The 23,119-nt window shown below is 36.7% G+C and overlaps 1 pseudogene; it reads right to left on the reverse strand.

Moving 5' to 3' along the window:
- Positions 1-15,318: 15,318 nt before the first annotated feature.
- Positions 15,319-23,119, reverse strand: part of LOC117077706 — a 60,203-nt pseudogene continuing 52,402 nt past the window's right edge.

The following is a 23,119-nucleotide window of genomic DNA, read 5'->3' on the forward strand; positions in this document are numbered from 1 at the left end:
GTTAAAGAACATTCAAGAACCCCAATTAGTCATACCAGGATACTACTATGGTGGCTTTTGCCTGTATCTTGGAAGAACAGACACCCAAAAAGCTACAACTCCTAGTCATACATGCAATGTTTATCTTAGCAGAATGAATCAAAGACCCCTGTGTAAGAGGTCTTTTTATATACAAGTATACAGACCGAGGGCAGATTTTGAAAGCTGCTTCATGAAGCTGCCATCACGGGTCTCTACTTGGCTGCCCTGCCACAAAGTCTGATGGAAGGCCTGAATGATGAACCCAGAATGTCTTCAAATGCATGCTGGGCTTTTTCCAGTCTCACTGAAGCTGCTTATGAAACTTCGTAAGTGATGGCCAGGCAGACACTGCTACTTCCTGGTTATCCTCATATTTCAGAAGCTCATGGAGACCCCAGACAGCTTGTGCTGACCAACAGAACAACCTGAGAAGTGCTGCATATGATGCTTTGACGGAAATTGTGAAAAATATTACCAAGCACTATTACCCTTCAGTTCAAAAATTGCCTCTGGCAGCTCTGGTCTGACTGCAAAAGGTGTATCAGATGAAATCACATATAAGAGTGCTTTTGATAAGATCCAATTCAATGACCTTTGGTCTTTACTGTACCTAACTCTTTGAAATGTCCCCTGAAAAGTGCAGCATCTAGATGAGATCATAGTCTCCCTATTAAGGATTTTCCAAGTCACAAGTAGGTCTGGAGGAATGCAAGAGGATGACCTAATGGCAGTTAGCACATTGGGGGAAATGTTGATTGATGAATTTCTAAAGTACATAGAAGCCTCTAAACTCTTTCTGAGCAAGGATATTGTATTGAAATATTATACTGAGTGTCAGGTTTTATTGGAGACCATAGGTTTAGTGGAAGACTTACGTCACATTTTGAAATTCAGTATCTTACCTTTTGTTGATGGAGAACATAGGGAATGAGAATATCCATAGGTTTGTGAAGACACAGATTCTGTGTTTGGTGATATTGCCCTTATTATTGGTGGAGAGTTTACCACATACATAAATGGTATTCATACAAATGGCATTCAGCAAACCTCCAAATCCCAGATGAACAAGTCAGACTATGAATGACATGGTGGATTATCTGAATGAGTTAAGAGAAGATTGCTGGGAAGCGTAGACTATAATTGTCCAAGGATCAAAGGGTGGCTAGAAGAATGCATGCCCAGATATACTCCTGATGCAACCAATAGTAGAAATAGTATGTCTTTCCTCTACCACATTGCTAGATTGAGAATCATATAGAAAGCATAGGTACTGGTACTGCTGAACTGATAGGGAACTTATGTACACCATTTAAGAAAGATGAGGCTGGGTGCAGTGGCTCACGCATGAAATCCTAGTGCTTTGGAAGGCCGAGGAGGGTGGATCACCTGAGGTCAGGAGTTCGAGACCAGCCTGGCCAATATGGTGAAACCCCGTCTCTATTAAAAATACAAAAATTAACCAGGCGTGGTGGCAGGCACCAGTAATCCCAGCTACTCAGGAGGCTGAGGCAGGAGAATCAATCACTTGAACCCAGGAGGCAGAGGTTGCAGTGAGCCAAGATAACACCACTGCACTCCAGTCTGCAGAATAGAGCAAGACTCTGTCTCCAAAAAAAAAAAGAAAGAAAGAAAGAAAGATGTACTGAAATTAGTAACAACTAGGCTGATGATTACTGAAGTATTGACTAAGGGACAGAAATTCAAAACAAAACAAGCCCTTGCTCCATGGGCAGCAGCATAACTGAAGAAGCTGAAGAACCAAGGCTGATCTGTGGCCACCAGGATGATACCTGAGATTACCACCGGGCATTTCCAATCTTTCAACAAACTGGAACAGAACAGTTTGCACAGATACTGAAAGCACACCACACTGAAAATCTTGGTACAGTAGCAGCAGCTGTGAACGACAGCACCGTTGGTTAGCTATATAAACACTGACTTCAGAGAAACCATTACGTTAGCCATCTTAAAAAAGAGAAAAATAAATGATTTACTTAATTGAGGAAGAAGAATAGGAGGAGGTGGAGGGAACAGGGGAAAAGGGGGAGGGCAATAAGAGGGAGAAAAAAGTTATCTCTTCCCAAGCAATGCTACAATTTGCTTTTCTGTATTTCAGCTAGTGCTGAGTGGAATGACTGATTTTTTCCCAAGAAGAGAGACTAGGTTTTGCAGTTGTGTTTCATCCTAAAAATCAGCCTGACCTATGCAACTGAAGATGACAATGGAGCCTGGGTTTGTACTTTTACCACACAGTACTGCATGCATGCAGGTTAAAAGGAGGATGAGGAATACTTTACAATCTGAGTGTAGATGAATGAAGCTGAATCCACATTGTCAGCTTCAAGCCATTGAAGTTTATCTTTTACCTTAAAAAAAGCAGGGGAGACTAGATGTTGCATTTCACAAAAACTAACTGAATGTTTGTCTGCTGAAGGAGAACAGGAGATATAAAAGAAAAAGAAAGCCACTTTTTAGGGGTTTGGCTATTTGTTTTGAATTATTATCATATGTTAGAAAAAGCACTCACAAATTGTCAGAAGAAAAATGCAGGCTTCTAAAAGAAAAAAAGACACACAAAGCTCCACAGCCTAAAAAGTGATCGAAATTGGTAACACAAAGAGAATGCTCTCTTTTGCCTTGTATGTGCATACTGGACATCCACCTTCCCTAAAAGAAAAGATGTCAAGGAGTTTACCAAAAATATACAGTAAAAATAAATACACAAAAATACATCAAACTTTAAGTGACTATTTTGGTCTGAAAATGAGGATAAATTTAATAATCAAACAAACAAAATCTAATAAAATAATCATTTGGAAATGTTTGACTTTCTATTCTTTTTTATTTGATTGTTTCCAATATCGTATTCCTTTCTTGCTATTCTTTAGAATCAACTAACCACAAAACCAATAAAAAATATACGCATAAAGGGTGTGTTTGTGTGTAATTACAGCTTTCATGATGAAAACACCACTTATAAAATGTTTTATGCTTCTACTGCAGTTGAAGATTCATACAATGATTTCAAACATTCCACAGGAAAAATCAATAAATTTTGGAGAAAATATAAATATATTCCTCTCCAAGAGAAGAGGGGGAAAAAAAATCTTGTCTCTTTTACATAAAGCTATGTGGAAATTGAACCTCATCTAATAGCCCTTTATAATTACATTTGGCAAGTGGTATAGTGTGATAAAATATTCTCAAACTATATATAAAAGACCCTTATACTCATTCCAAGCCTCATGCTTCTGAACTGGTGCAATTTTTTTTTTCAAAGCAATAGGGTTAGCAGGTTAGTTTGAATCAAGCCAAATACTGATAAAAGCAAATCTCTTTTGATGGACAGGCCTCAAAATTTTGATGAAGGCTGCTGGTTCAACTAAGCATTGATTAAATGTGTGGATGCTTATCTAATGCTTACCTGAACTTATCTGAAATTGAACATCTTTGTTCTAAAAAACTGGGCCAAAAATCTGACACTGACTTCAGAGCCTTGGTTCACAACAGGTCACTATACCAAAAGAGCACCCCAACTAGGGAATGGTGACATGCTGGAAATAACAGCAGGGGGATTAGAAATTAAAACTCAAAAATTCTGAAAATGTATGGGACAATGAGTCTCAAGGAGGTGGGTGGCATATATAAATATCAGTGAAGGAAAATGTTTGGTGTGTTAATTTGAAAACAAAACAGAAATGTCTTAACTTTTTAATATTTTTATACCTGGCAAAAGTTAATTTATTTCTTTATGAGTTACTTTATTTTGAAATTTCATATAACATTGAAAAAGAGTGTGGGATTTTTGTGTTCATCAAGAGAAAATAAAGAGAAAACTTCCACTTCCAGTAACATGGCGTAGATGTACTATTTCCTATTCCTCATGCTAAGTACTAGAAACTCTTGGGGATTATACGTGAGACAAACATAAGAAGACTCTGAAAGTGAGGAGAAAAAAGCCAGACTGGCTAAGAACCTTAGGACCCAGGAAAGGAAAGATGGTGACCAGAAGGCCATTGGAGGAATTACAAAGTGGTACATCTACTCTGGAATATAGTTTGGTGGTTTCTTAAAAAACTAAACATAGAACTGTCATAAAACCCAGCAATTGTACTCCTGAGCATTTATCCCAGAGAAAGGAAGAGTGATGTCTGCACAAAAACCTGTACACCTTTGTTCATAGCATTTTTATTTATAATAGCCCAAAACTATAAACAATGGGCATATGCTTCAAGGTGTGAATGGTTTAAACAAACCATGGTATATACACGGCATGGACTACCACTCAGCCATAGAAAGAAACAAACTATTGATACACACAATAACCTGAATGAATCTAAAGAGCAATGGCTGACTGTAGAAGGCCAGTTTCATAAGGTCACAACCTTGATTCTCTTTATATAACATTCTGAAAATTAAAAAAATTCTAGAGATGGAAAACACAGATTACTGCTTTCTAAGGGTGAAAGATGAAATGGATGGTATAAGGGAGAGGTGGGTATAACTCTAAAGGGGTAACATGAGAAAGATCTTTGTGGTGATGGAATAGTTCCATGACTTGATTGTGATGGTAGGTACACAAATCTACACATGTGATTAACCGACATAGCACTAAATACATATATTATACTGAAGTCAATTTCCTGATTTTGATATTGTGCTATAGGTACTTAGGATGTGGTCATTGGGAGGAAACTGAGTGAAGGGTACTTGGAATTTCTTTACTCTATCTTTGCAACTTCCTGTGAATCTATATTTATTTCAAATCTAAAACATTAAAGAAGATTAGGCCTAGAAGATCGAAAAACACTGGTAGAGGGGGAAAAATGTAGACAAGAGGGCATTTGTTAATCTCAATTTTGAGAATTGTGCCACATTGTATTTGAGTAAAATTTCAGTTCAAGATTATAGTTTTATTTTAATCCCTGAGTTTGTGCTTTTTAAAGTTTGGTAGTGGTATTATTTGGGAGTCATAGAAATACAGAATACTAACACAAAGGCTTTCAATTTCTGGTCCTGATCCATCGGCACCCTTCTAGAGAAATTGTCTCAATAAAATCTGTGGTCTAAATTCATAGCATTTGTCATTTGAATTAAATGTTTTGGGGGAAAAGGACAGGATATTTGCCCTGAAAACATAAACTTCACTGTCAACAGTGACCCAGCAATATTTATAATATCTTTTCTGCATCTTTTCTCAGTATAACCAATATAGCCACTACTAGAATATTACTAGGTTGGCTGTGGTCTCAGAACACATGCTCAGGAAAGTGTCCTGTATTATCTAGAAACAGCAACCAAGACCTTAAAGAACAGGGGCTTAAATAAATTTTAAAAATCAGTTTTTTCTAACATAAAGTCATTCCAAGGTAGGCAATTCAGAGATGATAATTGTAACTCCAAGGTCACAAAGTATGAGTTTTTATGTTTATAATTCATTATCTTTTGCAGTGGCTTCCATATGCAAGATTACCTCACTGTTCAATATGGTTACTGGGGCTCCAGCCATTATGTCCCCATAAACATCAGGAAGCAGGAAATGGGAAGGGAAAGAGTATATATACCAAATGCTGGCTATTTCTTAAGGAGAGTTCCTGAAAATTGCATCCCATCTCTCACTTACCTCTCCAGGGCCATCCAGAATAATATTAGGTTATGTTATTAACTAAGAAAGAGAGAATGGATATTAGTTAGGCAGCTAGTACTCTTTGTGAAATATTAAAACAATTATAGCCAGCATTAGGGTTTATAAATAAGCACAAAGATTATCCAGTCAGGCCAAAAATATTCTATACCTGGCAAAAGACAATCTTTGGCAAAGAAGAGAATAGGTTCTCTAGAATTGGAATGTGATGGGCCATATAAACAGTGACATTCTGGTCAACAAGAAATTGGAGAATTGGATCAACAAAAATATGAGGATTGCAGAGTGTCAGGTGCAAAACTTAAAGGGAAAGTGAAGACTGAAACAGGCACAGTTGTTCAGAATGTCTAAACATTTCCTGCACCTAAATCTGGACCTACCAAAAGTGGCTCACCCAGCAGATTAAACAATTTCATTGACAAGATCTTATAAGTTCTATAATAAATAGAAAGACTGAGTCACTAGCAACAAGAATATTAAAGAGCTTTTCTCTGAACTTACGGGAAAAGGCCATTTATTTATGAATTAGCATTTCTCGAAAAATAAGCAAAGATGCCATTATTTATTACCATTTTACAGATGAGGAAACTGAGGCTCAATTAAGTCAGTTAAGACACTTGCACACATTCATACAGCCACGAAGTGACAGAGCCTAGATTCTTTGTAGTCAGAACACTGTACTATTATCTGCTGCACAAATCATCATTACTTAAAAAATATTTTAGCTACATGTTTTATCTAGATCTAAAAGGCATTTACTACTCCTTTCCAGGAGCAGATTATATTTTCCAGACAGCTTAGAAAGTTTCTATTATTCAAGGCTATTGGAAAATACGGTTTCTGGAAAATACTGTATGGTTACCAGGGAGAACTGAGCTTGCCAGTGCATTGGAGGCTTCCTAGCCAGCTGAGTCTCCCTCAAAGGGATCCATCTTCTCTCCAGAGAGGAAGAGCCCAGCTGCATCCCTCCTGCAGCATTTTGTCCAGCTGCTTTAAAGTGCTTTGCTTGCAGGAGCAGCCACGGCCAGCTCTTTCTACTAAAGATAAAGGATCCTATGGCAAGCATTCCTGTTGCAAACCATACCTTTCTGCAGTTGCTTGTTTGTTTTATTTAAAGCCATTTTGACAGTGCTCTGCTTGCTCTGCTTCTATAAATAATCGGCCTTAATGATAAAATATAACCTGCACATTCAAATGTGCATTTACTTCTATATATCTTCATGCTCTGAGTAGGCATAGCTACAAAGACATCAGTTTTGAACATGAGCATATGGTTCTGAGAACTTCATATTTCAAATCCACAATTCAACTTAAGAATTGAACATAATGTTTTCATTAACACTGATGATACATAAAACTGCTTCTTAAAAAAATAATAAAACCTGGACTTGAGCTGTGAGGTTGGAGCTCTGAAGATAGTTAGGATTGAAATTTTATGTTGAAACAAATTATGTCTGAGAGCAAGATAAAGCATACATAAAATATTGCCCAAATTCACAGTGCTTTCTATTCAGTCCTTAAAAGAAACTTGTAAGCAAATGTTCCTGCATTACATGACAAGTGACTTTTAGTTCACTGCAGGTGTTCTATCACTGACTTTTGCACTGACTCTTTCTCATTTGTCTGCATAGTGTAAATATGTCCTCCTGGCTGGTCATTAGCTTCCTCAAACCCTCCTCAGAGCCTCTTTAGGTGCATATGTCAGAAAGAGACTGCAGAGAGACAAGGTAGTTGCACGTAATTGCAAATTAATATAGAGTGACTTGGAACTCTACGGAACACCTGGTTGTGGACACAGAGAAATGAAATATTGTCACTTAAAAGCATTTAACAGATCTTTCATTTAAATGTATTTCTAACAAAAGACTCCAAATATTCCCTGTCTTACGTGCCCCAAATGGAAGCATTCAATTTATCCATTAATGGTGAGCCTAGGGAGCTACAGTCCAACTTCCTCCCACTGTGCCCAAACTGTTCTTAACAGGCCATCTCTTTGAGTATAAAAAGGAGTTCAGGCGTCATGCAGAATAAATCCTTGCCTTAATTTAAAAGCCTTACAAGAAATGGAAGATCCATGGTGAGACTCGGGAGAACTCGCCATGGAGACTTCCTCTTCTTGTTGCATGTCAGAAGTATCTCACGAAGAAGGAAAAGATAAGGCCAAAGGACATGTGCAGTAGACGGAATTCCTTGAAATCTATATTCCTCTTCCTTCCAGACAGTGGAATCTTTCTCAGGCTGCCACAGACCTCCCTTCCCACTGCCTTCTAGTTGCCCCTAGCACTTCACTTTATATCGTGTAATCCACTTTCCATTTGGTCCCCTCGCTCAGGTTCCACTCCCTAATTATTCTTCTGAGTTTCTGGGTGAGCAGTATTAGTCTTTATAACTTTTAACTTAGAAAATCTGAATGCTGTGAGAGACATTAAAGATTCTCTGGTCTCATTTCTAAATTCATTTCCTGTAGTCCCACTCTTCCAACTCTATGTGCTACTGCTTCTCATAGAACCACAATTCAAAAAGGCTCCTCTCTCAAGGCAGTCAATGTATTTCTGATGTTCCAGGTCATGGCAAGTTCACCAGTTTGACAGCTCATGCATTTTTAGCATGCTTCCTTTCCTGTCGGTAGCAGAATAATCTCTGTGTCCTATGATAATCTCCACAAGAACAGATTTTTATTCCAAGTTCAGTGGTAATGTAGCAGCACTATATGCATGCTACAGACATAGACGGAAGCTTGTGAATGTAATTTATGATTAAAGACTTCAAAGCTATGTTGGAACACCTTAGCATAGACATGTAACTGCATTACTCATTGGAAGAGTTCATTCCTACACCTGGTTTTATAATGCATTGAGCGGGGTCCTTTGGGCTTCCTGTAATTGTTGTTCAAAATCCATCAGGGTCACAACAGAATTAGCTCAATGGTGAGTAAAATCCATTGGAAAGCAGGGAAATTGCATTTCTGTTGCAGGTGCAGGCTTAAATGTCCTTTCCCCCTACATATCCGCCCAGAATTTCTCATTGCTACTAAGGAGAATAAAGGGAAGGCCCATTTAGCATAACAAATGATTTTCCTTCTGACTTTACCTTGAAACCCCTTCCATTGTGAGGCAGGTGAGAGGAGCCTTATGTTGCCTGTATTGCGCACTAGCCTGCCTGCTGTGCCACACTTAAAGAGGTGTTATGATGCTGGGGAAGTCCTTAGAGCACATGGGAGATAAAGTTTCAAAGTGCTGAAAACTTCTAGCTCAGCAAATGCATTGGCAAGTCGGTAGCCATTACAAATATATTTTGAAAATTGATTTTCCTCTGAATCAGAGTAAAGCAGATATCAGAATTCCAAGTTAGTGCCCTGCAAAATTCTTCTTTGTCTCAAATAGGAGGTGAAACAGGACCCACGGCAGGAAGGATTGTCAATCTCAACATGGTTCTCTTGATGGATGCAATAAATGCTGAGGAGTGGAAAAATACTGAATATCAGAGGTCAGAAAAGTCAGGAAACTCCCCTTAATGCTAAAACAACAAGGTTATCTGGAAAGCCCCCAGCAGGGCAAGTGGCCGTTTGTGGTTTGGTCAAAGGGCGGGAACCAATGAACAACTGACTAATGTTTAACTTTAAATGTTAGCCAATTGTAAACCTACAACTGTAAAAATCCCCAGTGACTCTGTAACTTGCTGTAACTTGTTTGTGTCTGACTATAAAAGACGGCTGAACACCGAACTCGGGATCTCTCCCTAGGATCTGATGCCTAGCTGGAGGGAACCGAGTTCGAACTCGAAATAAAGCGATCCCTGCCCGCTTGGCTTTGTCTCTGGACTCTGGTGGTTGCTTTCGGGTCATCGCGGGTCTGGGCATTACAATGGGACCCTATGACTGCATGGAGGAGAGGGTTGTCTACTGATGTTAGAACTGTCTCCTCGGGGGTTTCCTCCAGTCTGTTTTCTGTGGGTGTGCATGAGTGTGTGTGTGTGTGTGTGTGTGTGTGTGTGTGTGTCTGTGTTGTTAAATGCCAAACTTTGTGAGACATCAGTGGCTGGCCTGAGTGGCCTGAGATACTCTCAAATTTCTGAAAAGTTTAATCAAACTTTAGAGCCGAATACTCACACGTAGTCATGAGTTTCCTCCTCCTTTTTCCAAACTCTGATTTGGACATCACAAAAATTGGACGTCACAAGAATTGTTGTAGTTGCTCCCATTATAAAATGTTGATTTACATAATGCAGCTACAGTGTGACTAAAATTGTTTGCTCTTTAGTAGAATGAGCATGCTTGGCTTTTCACATATAAAAAAAGACATATTGTTAATAAGCCCCTCTTCCATTTAGATTTCAAAACAAAACTTTAAAATTTCTTTTCTTTATACCTTGCAAATAGGAAGCAGATACAGCTGTGTGAAAACTGTTGCCAAAACTGGCAAAATTTAAAACTGACATCTTTACAGGAAGTAATGAGATTCTTAGTCTAGCAAGTATGCATGTGAAATAAACCATGTATATATGTGTATGTGTGTGCACAAACACACGCACACCACTTCTAATAAAAATAGTACCCTGGTCATACAAAAGACACAGACCAATGGAACAGGTTAGAGAATACATAAGTAAAGCTGCACACCTACAGCCATCTGATCTTTAAAAAAGTTGGCAGTAATGAACAATGGGGAAAGGATTCCCTTTTCAATAAATGGTGATGGTATAACTAGCTAGTTAGATGCAGAAGATTGAAAACGGACCCCTTCCTTTACCATACACAAAAATCAACTCCAACTGGATTAAAGACTTAAATGCAAGACCTAAAACTATTAAAACCCTAGAAGAAAACCTAGGAAATGCTGTTTCATACATAGGCTTTGGTAAATATTTCATGATTAGATGTCCAAAAGCAATTGCAACAAAAACAAAAATTGACAAGTGGGACCTACTAGCTTGGTGCAAAAGTAATTGCGGTTGGGCTCATTACTTTTAACGGTAAAAACCGTGATTACTTTTGCACCAACCTAATAATTAAATAAAGCGCTTTTGCATCGCAAAAGAAACTATCAACAGAGTGAACAAGACAGCCCACAGAATGGGAGAAAATATTTGCAAGCTATGTATCTGACAAAGGTCTAAAACTCAGAATTAATAAGGAACTTAAACAAATCAACAAGCAAAAAGCAAACAACCCCATTAAAAGAATGAGCAAAGGAAATGAACAGAACTTCTTAAAAGAAGACATACATGCAGCCGACAAGCGTATGAAAAAAAGCTCAATCATCACTAATCATTGGAGAAATGCAAATCAAAACCACAATGCAATACCATCTCACGCAAGTCAGAATGGTTGTTATAAATACACTATTAAAAAGAAAGAAAAAGAAACACGTGTTGATGAGGATGTGGAGAAAAGGGAACACTTATACACTGTTGGTGGGAATGTAAATTAGTTCAACCCCTATGGAAAACAGTATGGAGATTTCTCAAAGAACTAAAAACAGAACTATCATTTGACCCACCAATCCCACTACTGGGTATCTACCCAAAGGAAGTCATTTTATCAAAAGACACCTGCACTTGTATGTTTATTACAGTGCTATTCACAAAAGCAAAGTCATGGAACCAACCTAAGTGCCCATCAATAGTTGATTGGATAAAGGAAATGTGAGATATATATATGCCATGATATACTATGCAGCCATAAAAAAGAACAAAATCATGTCCTTTGTAGCAACATGGATGAAGCTGAAGGTCATTATCTTAAGTAAAATAACTCATAAACAGAAAATCAGATACCACATCTTCTTACTTGTAAGTGGCAGCTAAACAATGGCTATCCATGGATATAAAAAATGGAACTAATAGACACTGGGGACTCAAAAATGGGAGAGGGTGAGAGGAAGTGAGGGTTGAAAAATTACCTGCTGGGTACAATATTCAATATTTGGGTGATAGTTACACTAGAAGCTCCAACCTCACCATTACACAATATATCCATGTAATAAATGTGTACGTGTACCCTTGAATCTAAAATAAAATAACAATAACAACAACAAAAATATGTGCCTGAATCTGATTGTGAAAATACAGAAAACAAAGCCAAAAAAAACTGGAAAATTATCTCAATAATCGTCATGGGGAAATGATAGGAAAGATACTTGTGACCCATGGTTTTACCCTTAGATGTTTTATCACAATTTCAACAGTATGGGTAGTGAATGAAAGTAGCTTGAAATTCTCACGCAAAGAGGTTAGATAAAGTTGACTAAGTGTCACTGAGACTTGGGAAGATAGTCAATGAAAAACTGCAATTAATGGTAATAATCTATTCAAAAACAGAAAGCACATCAGATGTTGCAAAGTTACAGAGCAAACAAATCCATGAATCTTGAGGCAAAAGCATAGTGAGGAGAGATACCAAAATACCATTATCTTGCGAATTCCATATGACCTGTTTGTCCACCTGGAGGATATATGGAGGATACTTTGAATATTTATCACACAGCTAACTGGTGCATTGGCAAAACAAACCTTAATGGGGACTTGAATTTCAAGAACTATGCATCTCAGTATTCTGAAAGCAGAGCATATGATGAATTCTTGACTTGCCTAACAATTTTACCTTCTAGTCATTCTTTATTGAAGAAGCAATGAAGAAAAGGATTTCTCTGGAAGTAGAGTTGTCAAGAATATGTATTGCACACACATAGTATTTTGATTTCAGCAAAATATATAACAAAAATGCTGTATGATTATTAGGGATAAGATGCTAAAATATGTATATGGATTGTACTATCCAAGCAGTTTCTGAGAGCACTGGGCAAGACACTAAACAAAAGAGTGTTATATTGATTCAAGGCAACATTTACTTCTGGAAGCAGAATAACCAGTTACATTTGAGTAGCTTAAATAGTCAGGAATCATATGAGTTTCATAAATACTTAAATGCATAAACAAATAAATAACTTTATCCCTAGAAACTGAAACATTAAGTGACACGGTGACTACTTCAGCTAAGTATACCTCTGTATAAAATAGACTTTAACCTACTCATTCAAAGACCAGGAGTATAAAGTTTATGCAATCAAAATTCAGCAGCAAGAACAAGCTAAAAGGATATCATACATGCATAGAAATTTATAAGTGGAGTCTCCTTGCATGATCTCTTATGGGCCAAAAAACTTTAAAGCCAAGCAACTAGATAACTCCTCAAGGGACCTGGGAATGTTCTCATCACTTAAGTGATCACTTGCAAAATTATAAACTTCTTATGGACTAAATATAAAGATAATTCTGGCAATTGCCTACACTAGCTACCAGTGGGATACTAACTGTGGAGCAAAGAAGGAGGAGGGTGTTAAAAGAATTTATCAAAATAATTACAGGAGAATACTTTCATTAAAAAAATAAATTGGTATAATTAGAATAGAATCATAACTCTTTAACAAGTGCTTCTGCATACACTCCATCTTTGTTACCTTAACAATTTGACATTCAGTTAAAATTAAGTACTTCTTCTCAAGTATGGAACAATTCTGATTTACTGTTCTATTCGATTCTTTGCATAATTGGAAATAATGCAGAATTAGTTACTTTTAGCAAGAGATTATCTCTCTTAACCTTGTTGAATTGTATCCATTCTCTGCAACTAAGTAATGCAGAAAAATGAGATAAAAAAGGTGACTTGTCAAAATATAACAGGAGTGTCTTTCCTGTAGGACAAAGAAATACTAAAAATTAAAATAGAAAGAAACAAGAGTTGAGTTATAAATACCTAATAGGATTTGTCAGTTATAATACAACTCAGTATGTTTATAGCTCCTTTTATTTAAAATCCAGATATTTCTTGATCCTCAAATATTTTTTACAAAGACATTAAAAGGGAGTATAAAAAGATACTTTTCAAGTCTGCTTTGAATTCCTTCAAAATAGATTCTCTAAGACTCTGATAACAACCACATTATCATAATTGGCTCATACATGTCCATGTTGTGAGGACATGAAAAGAAGTCATACACAGGCAAAGACTTCATGAAAAAAACACCAAAAGCAATTGCAACAAAAGCCAAAATTGACAAACAGGATCTAATTAAACTAAAGAGCTTCTGCACAGTGAAAGAAACTATCATCAGAGTAAACAGGCAACCTACAGAATGGGAGAAAATTTTTGCATTCTCCCCATCTGACAAAGGTCTAATATGCAGCCAGAATTTACAAGGAACTTAAGCATATTTACAAGAAAAAACAAACAACCCCATCAAAAAGTGGGCAAAGGATATGAACAGACACTTCTCAAAAGAAGGCATTTACATGGCCAACAAACATATGAAGAAAAGCTCAACATCACTGATCATCAGAGAAATGCAAATCAGAACCACAGTGAGATACCATCTCATGCCAGTCAGAATGTCAAATATTAAAAAGTCAGGAAACAATAGATGCTGGTAGGGCTGTAGAGAAATAGGACCACTTTTATACTGTTGGCAGAAATGTAAATTAGTTCAACTATTGTGGAAGATGGTATGGCAATTCCTCGAGGATCTAGAACCAGAAATACCATTTGACCCAGCAATCCCATTACTGGGTATATACCCAAAGGATTATTAATCATTGTACTGTAAAGACACATGCACACATATGCTTATTGCAGCACTATTCACAATAGCAAAGACATGGAACCAACCCAAATGCCCATCAATGATAGACTGGATAAAGGAAATATGGTATATATATATATGGTATATACATGTATATATATGTGTATATATATACATATGTGTGTGTATATATATATATATATATACCCCACGGAATACTATGCAGCCAAAAATAAGAATGAGATCATGTCCTTTACAGGGACATGGATGAAGCTGGAAGCCATCATCCTCAGCAAACTAACACAGGAACAGAAAACCAAACACCGCATGTTGTCACTCTTAAGTGGGAGCTGAACAATGAGAACTCATGGACACAGAGAGGAAAACAACACACATCAGGCCCTGTTGCGGGGTGGGGGGTGAGGGGAGGAAACTTAGAGGACGGGTTAATAGGTGCAGCAAACCACTGTGGCACATGTATACCTATGTAACAAGCCTGCACGTTCTGCACATGTATCCCTTCTTTTTTTCTTTAGATGAAATAAAGAAAAAGAAACCATAAGGAGCCACGACACCCAAAATGCATACAAATTGGAAAATAAGCATTTCTAAAATATTTTCCCAGGTAGAAGAGTTCAAAACTTCAGCTTGTTCCCCTAATCTTTTCAATGAGGAGTCCACACTGTTGAAAAAACCTTTCTTTCCCCAATTCAACTTCCCTCTCTTTTTTCCTAATTTCCTAGCTATATTTCCTTCATTATGTCTTTTGTACATTAGTATCAAACACAAGTAAATTTCTACCATGTATTAACATCCCTGTACCTTGATATTAGGTATTTGAAACATTTTTAAAATATGTAAATCTTTAAAAATAATAAATGAATCCAGATGCAAAAATTCAGAAAAAAATCTGTAATATGAAAATTAATGAAAATCACAAAGTAGATAATACTTCCTCATATCTAAAAAGCTTTATAAGCCTTATCTGCATTTTCCTCTTCCCACTTTGCAGATGAGGAAGTTGACACACAGCAGGACAACGGTGTTTGCTCAAGGTCATCTAAGTTCTCTTACCTTCTATGCTTGTGTCATGGTTGACTTTGGCAACTTGTAATTCTGCAACTTCAAATTCAAGAAGATGCCTCGGAAAAGCTTTGGCAATGATAACACAGCTTTAAGTAAAAAGGAAGGATATTAAATAATGAGAAAACTTAAACTAAGATTAACCAATTATCTCACACAGCATGAAAACATGATTCTTGAATGTCTGACTCTACTTAAACTTAATGCATAAATAAATAAATGAAGATGAATGAAAATCATTTTTCTTGGGCTTATTGTAGTTAAGAAACCATTTAATAATATGCGTCGGTGCAAAAAGTAGAAGCCTGGGTACAAAGGATGCAGAGAGGAGTTCATGTGATAAAATTAATGAAGTCCATAACTTATGAACTAAATTCTAATTTACAGAATCATTAACCTTTGAGTTGGAGGCAATTTAGTAGTCACCTAGATTGGTGGTTCTCATCCCAGACCTATTAAATTAGACTTGATGGGGTTGCTGCAGCTGGTCCATGGATCAAAGTTTGGGAAGTACTGACCTCATCCATCCACTACGCCATTGCAGGAATCCCCTGTACAACATCTCCAGGATATTGCCATCTACTATGACCACCTCATAATATAACAAGGAACTTACAGCTTCAAAAGGCAACTCTTTCTAAAAGCTCTGATTGCCAATCAAACTCAATTTGACAAGCATATATTCAGAGCCTACTATGTTCCAGGCACATTATATACATTTTTTAATTCTTACAATAACTCCAGAAGAAAGGATTAATTCTTCCATTTGCAGATTAAGAATTTGAAAGGTTGAATGGCTTGTCCAAATTCACATATCTAAGGGATAGAGCTGGGATTAAAACCCTGTACTGCTCTTGAATACATTTTCTCATTTAATTAATAAAAATACCTTATAGAGTATATATTATTATCCCAAATTTACAAATGAGAAAACCAAGGTTTGGAGAGATATAGTGGTTATTCAAGGTCAAACAGTCAGTAAGTGATGGATTGGTAATTCAAACTCAGTTCTATCTGACTCCAAAACCTGAGATCTTAACCATTATGCCTTAGACTTTCTCATACATTTTAATAGAATACCTTGTGATAAATTTTAAAAAATAAAAGTAGCATGGAAGAGAGAATGGCCAGCTCTAGTAGCAAAGGGGATCAGTTCAGCCTTCTAGGTGAGGTGCTATCTGAGCTTGGTTTCAAAAGATAAGCAGAGATCATCCAGGCAAATAAAGGAGAAGAGGACAAATGGGGGAAGATGAACATGTGAAATGGTGTAGAACTGTGACACGTCATAATTCCAATCTGTCTTCATGTATCTTCTACACACAATTCTCTGGAATGACGTTCTTTTCCCATTCTTTGATCTGTCCCCTTACCGTGCTTTTCCTTCTTCAGAATGTTTATGACTATAACAATAATAGTTGTTACGGAATACTTACTTTATGCCAGACACTGTCCACAGAATTTTACATGAAGTGCCTCATTTAACCCTCACAGAACTCTTTGAGGTAGGCACTACTAATATCTCAATTTTACATATGAGAAAATTGAGTTACAGAAAGAGTAGATAACTTGTATAAGGTCACACAGAGCTGGTAAGCCTGAGCAAAGATTTGAAGCCAGGCAGTCCAGTTCCAGAGCCCTCGCTTTTAACCACTCTCTGTCTGGCATTACATTATGTAGCTATCTATTCAGTTTATCTTCTCTTCTCTCATTAGAATATAAGTTCTACAAGGACAAGGACTATGTCTGTTTTGCTCAATGCTGTATACCAAGCACTTAAAATAATACCTGCCATATAAGAAAATAATATTTCAATGAATGAAGTTTAACAACTTTTTTTTGGTATCTACTGTGTACCAGGCTGTGCTAGGTACTAAATGTACAGAGGAAGCCTAATCCTTCTTCCACAAGATAGTTCTTAAAATAAATAGACAGTCTTTTTTTATCCCTTTTAAGTTCTTCTTTTCTGGAATCAATAGCCCTAGTTTGTTCCATCTTTTCTCATGTGACATGATATTACCCAGGCCTTCCCTTCTGGACATTAGCAGTTCATCAATAAAAATAAGCAGCACAAAAACTTAACAGAGTACTTCTGGAACGATCTGATTCCCTTTTCTCGTACTCTGTGCTTCCTTTAACTCAACCCAACATAGTCATTTGCTTTTCTGGCTGCCATATCATAGTGTTGGCCCATGTTGAGTTGGCAGTGCAATAAAAGGCTAAGTTTTTTCATAATAATGCTATGATACTAAGCCATTCACCATTATGAATTATACAGTGGAAAATCTATGAATGTTTCTATGTTTAAATCATTGTATAGAACTTAATCATTACTCACATTAAATTTCATCTTATTACTTTGGGGACATTCTTCCAACCTATATATGAGTTTGAATCTTGAGTCTTTTATTCATCTTACCTGTTCTCTTTCGCAGAATAGAATCATCAGCAAATTCTACAAGCAAAACGATTGTGTCTTGATCCAGATAATGGCTCAACATATAGAAAGGAACAGAAGCAAATATAGAGTTTTGCGGCAAGGCACTAGAGACCTTTTTTAGGTTAACAATGATCCACCAATCAAGACTTTGCATTCAGTTATTAAACCAGTTATGAATATGAACCTACTTTTACAGTATGGTCTGTATCCATATTTTAGCATTTAATCCACTTTTGTAGATTAAATCATTTTTGCTATATGTTTTGCTGAAATCACAATACCTCATACACAATGCATATTCTTTGCAATCCTAATTCCAGAGAAAGCTTTCCTTCATTGCTTCCTCAGTTGCCGATAAGGTAAAATTGTTAGGCAAGTTAAGAATTCATCATATGCTCTGCTTTCAGAACACTGAGACTTTAGGCATATCTCTTGAAAATTCGAGTCCCCATTAAGATTTGTTTTGCCAATGTGCCCACTTGTGTGATGAGTATTGAAAGTATCACTCATATCCTCCATGTGACAAAACAGTTCGTATGGGATTCTCACAATTATGTTATTTTGGTATTTCTCCTCACCATGTTTTTGCCTGGAGATTCAAGGATTTTTTTTTTTTCACTCTGTATCTCTGCAACCTCTGATGTTTTTTCTCCTGTTCAATCTATTTTTGAACAGATTATTAGCATTAATTGCAATTTTTCACTGAGTATCTTGCCATCAAGCTTCAGTGGCACTAATTAGAATGTATTCAAGTTATTTGTGTTAAAATGTCAGGCTAATTTCCGAAAGAATTTGTTAGCATGTTTAAAGGGGAGATTTTCCAATGTGGGTCAAAAGGTACAAACTTTCAGTTAGAAGAAATATGTTTTTGAGGTATATTGCAAAGCATGGTGACTGTAGTTAATAATAATGTATATTTTGAAGTTGTTAAGAGAGAAAATTTCATGTCTTACAAAAAATGACAAGTGAGATGATGGAGATATTAATGAGCTTGATTTCATCATTTCACATTTTATGTATCTATCAAAACATCACATTGTGCCCCATAATTATGTACAATTGTTATTGATCAAATACATTTTTTAAATGTACAATAATCTTTTAAAGTTTTAATATAAGAATAAATACAGGAAAGTTCTAGTATGACTGTGTCTCATTCATTCTCTTTATAGCTACTCTAACTCCAGCACTATTTTGCTGGCTTCCTCCACCTTCATCTTTTCCTGAGACTATCTCAAACTCCACCTCAGGTGTCTCATTTCGAAACAGGCAAACAGTCTGTACTAGCATATATTCTAAGTATCTGTCATATAGCAGAAGAGAGACCATTGATCTTGCTCAAAAATTACTGTCCTCATGGTGCTCCTGAAATAAACTAGATTCAACAAAACAAAAAATTTAAAACTGATTATAATGTGCTCATATATTAGATAAGATGGATACTAAGCAAAGTAAACAAATACTTATGTGAATTTACATTAAAGGAAAAATGCAAAATTTGTGTGTGCTTTTATCTGGAAAATTGATGTCTGAGGATAAAAATTAGCATAAACCTCATTAATGTATAATATTATTGTTCAAACCAGCAGATATTACACTGCAGTTAATTGTATTAACAATTAAGACAAAGGAAATCCTTTATAGCTTGAATAGCAGCTTTAAACTACTCATTTCAAACATGGGAAATGAAATGAATAGTTTTGTTTAAAAAGCATTTGTCCTTTGAACTTCAGTCTATTCAACTTCTGAAATGCTTATTAAAACAGAGTTCTGTTCAGCACATTAAACTTTAAATAATTATACCACCCAGTGTGCATTTCTGTAAAACATCAGTGGTTGACAATACTATTTCATAAAACATTTATATTAGATTATACAGTTGCTCTTACAGTTCAAAAGGAAAAAGAAAAAAAGAAAAACTTTGTTAATAAGGTGACAAACTGAAGGGAGTTACAGGGAACTTGTTCAAGGAGCCCAAACCTTCCTAAATGATCCAAAGCCTTAGAGCTAATGATGGTAATGTCTTCAACTTGCTAAAGGAAATCAATACATTCTCTGATTGTTATTCTCTTTGCCAGTTGTTCAGGCCCATATCTGATAATGACAGAGTGAGGTCTTCCTCTGAGTAGTGTCAGCTCAAAAAAGCTACCTGAACAACTATTGCTAAATTAAGTATTGATGCAACTATAAAAACCTTTCCATCATAAGATAATCCTTCCAGTTTAGACCTTATCATTAGAAATATACAAAAATAGTGACTTCTATTGCAAAACGCTTCATTAATGGATACCAATCCTCACTGCAGATGGACAAACACAATGGCTTTAACATACAAACACACACACATGCCATCTCACAAGAAAAACTGGGTTAAGAAAAACATGGTAAATTCAATGTGTGTCGTAGAAGTCAGTGTCATCACTTAAGACATTCAGTCCTCTGCTGGCTTTAAAGTTCATACAAAGTTTAAAAGTGTTTCAGCAACGGAATCAACGCAAGCCCAATGTTTTCCATTAGGAAGGAGATGAAGCATAAGGAATGTATTTCCTACTTCAGTTCATAACTTAGTCCTATACCCAAACACCCAGGCTGGAAACCAAATTGCTTAGTAACTTTCATGCAATATAAATTATTTAGTGCCAAATACACAGAAATGAATGGGCCAGAACTAATAACTCTTTTCACGAATCTAAAATGGAAGCAGGGAAGATAGGCAAAGGAAACCTAGCAGGGAAGACGCACAATTAAATAAGTAATCATCATAAAATGTGAAGAGTATTTTGTAGGGTATTGGGAGAGAACACACTTGAGAGGGTTTTTTTAGGAGATAACATCAACTGTGAAATCTGAAGCTTTAGTAGGACTTCCAGGTGAAGAATTAACCAAGTCTAAAGAAAACAAGATCCTTTCCCCACCACACATGAAATGGCCCAAGTCTTCAACATTTCTTACCTGGATTATGCAATAATTTTCAAACTGGGTCCCATCGTCTTTCTCCAGTCTAACTTCTCTACAGTGCTCCCAGTCATCTTTCTTAGAGATCAAAATTCTTCAATAATATAATGCTCTTGAGTCTAGAGAATGACTTATAGACTTCCTAGCAAGACATTTGAGCTTCAGAATGTTACTCCAGCTTCTCTTCCAGCTTCATATTCCATCACTTTGGGAATGTAATGTCCCCCAAAGATGTGTACGCTCTAACCCCTGTATCCCATGACTATATTACATCACAAAAGAACTTTACAGACATAATTAAGACTACAGAGTTTGAAACAGAGAGAGTGTCCTGGATTATTCAGGTGGGCTCAATTTAATCACATGAACCCTTAGAAGCAGAGCACTTTTTCTCTGGCTGGAGCCAAAGAGATGCAGCAGAAGGAAAAGTCAGAATAATCTGAAACAAGAGATGCACTCAATGCACCATCATAGGTTTGAAGATGGAGGGAACAATGTGATGAAGAATCCAGACGGCCTTAAGGAACTGAGAGAGGCTCCCAGCTGACAACCAACAAAGAAACAGAGACCTCAGCCCTATGGCCACAAGGATCTGAATTCAATCAACAATCCAAAAGAGGATGGAAGCAGATGCTGTTTCAAAGTCCTCAGATAAGAGTTCAGGCCAACCAACACTTTGATCTAGACTTGTAAGACTCTGAATAGAGAGCAATGAGGTGTTTATCACAGCTTTCCAATCCCTGTGCACCTCAGCTATCACAGCCTATATGCACAGAGATTAAAGTAAGCACTAAAAATTGAATATTAACTGATTGAATTAGTGATTCCATTGGCTCCACTGCATGCCTATGAAGTTAGTATTAGAAGAATTAAATGAAAGAAGGAAGAAAAGTGTCTATCCCTAAAGGTGTTTAATTAGAATATCCCTTTCTTTGTGACTGCTCTCTATTTTTGGCAAGAGCATACTTTTTAAAATTGAAACAAAAATTGAATATTAATTGTAGTCAACACTCTCCTCATTTCCATATCTACTTCTATCACCTCTATTTTACCTCATGCTGAAATATTTAAGTAACCAGAAACAAAGTTATGGTAGGCAGAATTCTAAAGGTACTCTCTCCAGCTTCTTGTCTCCGGGCAATGAAACACTAACCCAGACACCATTGTGAAGAAATTTTGCTAATGTAATTAAATGTCCATGTCATTTGACCTTAAGATCTGAGATTTTCTGTGTGGGCCCAATCCAATCAGAAAACAGGTCTTAAAGTGAAGAGTTTTTCCTGACTAGTGGCAGAAGAGAAAGGCAGAGAGGGAAGTCAGGACCATTCAACTCACAGGAAGGAGTCAATACACTGTTGTTAGCTTTGAAGATGGAGGAAGCCATGAGGCAAGGAAGATGCATAGTTTCAAGGAGAAAAGAATGGTGCTAGTCAACAGCCAGCTAGGAAATGAGACCTCAGTTCTACAACATCATGGAACTGAATTCTGCCAACAACCTGAATGAGCTTAGAAGCAGATTCTCTCCCAGAGCCTCCACATAAGATCCCAGGCTTTCTGACACCTCGATTCTGGCTTTGTGACAACCAAAGCAGAGAACATAGTTGAGCAGACCTGGATTGTGGACCTACAGAAGTCTTGAGATAATAATGATTGTCACGGGGCATGATGACATGCAACTGTAGTCCCAATGACTTGGGAGACTGAGGTGGAAGAATCACTTGAACTCCAGAGTCAAGGCCAGTCTGGGCAACATAGTGAGACACCATCTCAAAAAAAAAAAAAAAAAAAAAAAGTTTGTCATGGTAATTTGTTATAATGAAATTATAACAATTGAAAACTAGTATTAAATGTATTGACATAGCTACAAATCTAACACAGCTCCTATGCTATCCATTCCCAGTGGCTTTTCCCTAAAAGTCTGAAAATTATCAATGTGTTTTCTGGATATTCTTGTCCAGTCTTGCCTTAGTAGGTGTCTCATATGCTAGGGCGATATGTACCAGTTACTTAATCTCTGAGTCTCAAATTCCTAACCTGTAAACTGCAGATGATAAAAGAAAAATAATACCCACTTCAAGGGATTAAATGAGTTAATGCTTATAAAATACTTGGACTACAGCCTGGCACACAGTAAATATTCAAAAAACATATTTCATCATTTTGTCTGCTCTCAAGTGGCTCTTCTTGCTTCATGCCCCAATAACCAAGTCTTGGTCTTTGCAGGTAACTTTGCTCAAAATTAAGTCTTTATTCATTGGTGCCAATGAAAGATCAATATGGAATTTCTCTCTCTACAACCTGAGAGCTCTGAGTTTCTTTTGCTAGGAACAACTAACTTAACTTTGTGGCATCTATGCATGGTTTCTTATGCTGCTCTAGGCTTTGGCTTGAAGAATCCTTTCC

The sequence above is a fragment of the Trachypithecus francoisi genome, unplaced genomic scaffold (genome assembly GCF_009764315.1).
Source record: "Trachypithecus francoisi isolate TF-2019V2 unplaced genomic scaffold, Tfra_2.0 Lachesis_group6, whole genome shotgun sequence".
In the NCBI taxonomy this organism is placed as follows: Eukaryota; Metazoa; Chordata; class Mammalia; order Primates; family Cercopithecidae; genus Trachypithecus; species Trachypithecus francoisi.